This window comes from Hypanus sabinus, unplaced genomic scaffold (genome assembly GCF_030144855.1).
Source record: "Hypanus sabinus isolate sHypSab1 unplaced genomic scaffold, sHypSab1.hap1 scaffold_234, whole genome shotgun sequence".
Taxonomy (NCBI): Eukaryota; Metazoa; Chordata; class Chondrichthyes; order Myliobatiformes; family Dasyatidae; genus Hypanus; species Hypanus sabinus.
This window is the reverse complement of record NW_026780455.1, coordinates 276,020-279,188: the sequence shown is the minus strand read 5'-3', so window position 1 is coordinate 279,188 and position 3,169 is coordinate 276,020.

Here is a 3,169-nt window from a genome sequence, read left to right as displayed (position 1 = left end):
GGTAGTAGGTTATTTGGTCACCCGGGGGTAATTGGACGATGTTGGTTCACTCTGCTGAATCTGTAAAAAAGGCTCTGAGATGGGGAAGGATTAGAGAGATAACGCTTCCAGGCTGAAAGTATAGCTTCTTGGTGAAATGGTGAAAATTTAGGAGTAACATGTTCAGACAGAGAGAGGTATGTACATGGAATTATCTAAAAATACCACAACTATTAGAACAACCACACCGGAATTTCCCAGTAGTTCCGGCAGCGTCCACAGACAGTGGAACAAACATGAGCTCTTAGTTGTAAAGTAAATAAAATGATAAAGATCTAAATTGAATTGAATTGACATTATTTCTTACATCCTTCACAAACATGAGGAGTAAAAATCACTCAAGTCATAGAAACATAGAAACATTAAAAATAGATGCAAGGAGTAGGCCATTCGGCCCTTCGAGTCTGGACCGCCATTCAGTATGATCATGGCTGATCATCCAACTCAGAACCCTGTACCTGCTTTCTCTCCATACCCCCGATCCCTTCAGCCACAAGGGCCATATCTAACTTCCTCTTAAATATAGCCAATGAACCGGCCTCAACTGTTTCCTGTGGCTGAGAATTCCACAGATTCACCACTCTCTGTGTGAAGAAGTTTTTCCTCATCTCGGTGCTAAAAGGCTTCCCTTTAATCCTTAAACTGTGACCCCTCGTTCTGGACTTACCCAAAATCGGAAACAATCTTCCTGCATCTAGCCTTTCCAAACCCTTTAGAATTTTATACGTTTCAATAATATCCCCCCTCAAACTTCTCAATTCCAGTGAGTATAAGACGAGTCAATCCAGTCTTTCTTCATATGAAAGTCCTGCAATCCCAGGAATCAATCTGGTGAACGAACCTTCTCTGTACTTCCTCTATGGCAAGAATGTCTTTCCTCAGATGAGGGGACCAAAACTGTGCACAATAATTTTAAACGCGGTCTCACCAAGGCCTTGAACAAATGCAGTAGAACCTCCCTGCTCCTATACTCAAGTCCTTTTGCTATGACTGCCAACATACAATTTGCCTTTTCACCCCCTGCTGTACCTGCATGTCCACATTCAATGACTGGTGTAGAATGACACCCAGTTCTCGTTGCACCAGCCTTTTCCTAATCGGCCACCGTTCAGATAATAATTGTTTTCTTGTTCTTGCAACCAAAGTGGATACCGTCACATTTATCCACATTAAATTGCATCTGCCATGATTTGCCCTCTCACCTAACCTATCCAAGTCACCCTGCATCCTCTCAGCATCCTCCTCAGAGCTAACACCGCCGCACAGCTTCGTGTCATCCGGAAACTTGGAGATGCTGCATTTAATTCCCTCGTCTATATCATTAATATATATTGTAAACAACTGGGGTCCCAGCACTGAGCCTTGCGGTAACCCACGAGTCGTTGCCTGCCATTCTGAAAAGGGCCCGTTTACTCCCACTCTTTGCTTCCTGACTTCCAACCAGTTCTCTATCAACATCAATACCATACCCCCAATACCGTGTGCTTTAAGTTTGCACACTAATCTCCTTGCCAATCTCCTTGTGGGACCTTGCCAAAAGACTTTTGAAAATCTAAATATACCACATCCACTGGTTCTCCCCTATCCACTCTACTAGTTACATCTTCAAAAAATTATATAGGATTCGTCAGACATGATTTGCATTTCACAAATCCGTGCTGACTTTGTCCGATGATTTCACCTCTTTCTAAATGTGCTGTTATCACATGTTATAACCGTCTCTAGCATTTTCCGCACCACCGATGTCAGACTAACCGGTCATTAATTCCCCGGTTTCTCTCTCCCTCTTTATTTTAAAAAAAGTGGGGTTAGCCACCCTCCAATCCTTAGGAACTAATCCAGAATATGAGGAGTTTAGAAAAATTATCGCTAATGCAGCCACTATTTCTTGGGCTACTTCCTTAAGCACTCTGGAATGCAGACCATCTGGCCCTGGGGATTTGTCTGTCTTTAATCCCTTCCATTTACCTAACACCACTTCCTTACAAACATGTATTTCCCTCAGTTCCTCCATCTCACGAGACCCTCGGTCCCTTACTTTTTCCGGAAGATTGTTTATGTCCTCCTTAGTGAAAACAGAACCAAAGTAGTTTTTCATTTGCTCTGCCATGAATTTGCTCCCTATGATCAATTCGCCTGTTTCTGACTGTAAAGGACCTACATTTGTCTTGACCAATCTTTTTCTATTCACTTAGCTATAAAGTCTTTTAGTCAGTTTTTACGTTCCCTGCCAGCTTTCTCTCATAATCTTTTTATTTCCTTTTCCTAGTTAAGACCTTTGTTCTCCTCTGCTGGTCTCTGAATTTCTCGCAGTCCTCAGGTGTGCCGCGTTTTAATTAATATGTTTCTTCTTTGGACTTGATACTATCACTAATTTCCCTTGTCAGCCACGGGCGCACTGGTTTATTCCCTGATTTATTCTTTTGCCAGACTGGGATGAACAACTGTTGTAGTTCATCCATGCGATCTTTAAATGCTTGTCATTGCATATCCACTGTCAACCCTTTAAGTATCATTTGCCAGTCTATCTTAACTAATTCACGTCTCATACCTTCAAAGTTACCCTTCTTTAAGTTCAGAATTTTTGTATCTGAATTAGCTATGTCACTCTCCATCTTAATGCAGAATTCCACCATATTATGGTCACTCTTACCAAAGGGGCATCGCAGGAAAAGATTGCTAACTAACGCTTCCTCATTGCTCATTCTAACGGCCTGGTAGAAGAAGCTGCCCCGAATCCTATTGGTACCGCTTTCAGGATGGGAGCAGTTGGAATAGATTGTGTTTGGGATGGCCGTCCTTGTTAATGTCCTCAATCATGGGAAGTTCACAACTGCAGACGCGCTGCGCTGTCCACACCACACTATGCAGAGTCCGACGATTAAGGGAGTTACAGTTCCCATACCAGGCAGTGGTGCAGCCAGTCAGCATGCTGTTAATTGTGCCCCTGTAGAAAGTTGTTTGGATTTGGGGGCCCATACAAAACTTCCTCATCCGACTAAGAATCAGAGAGGTCTTGGCGCACGAGTCCATAGGTCGCTCAAAGGAGCTGTGCAGGTTGACCCTGTGGTTAAGAAGGCGTGCGGTGCATTGGCCTTCACCAATCGTGGGATTGAGTTTAACAGCCGAG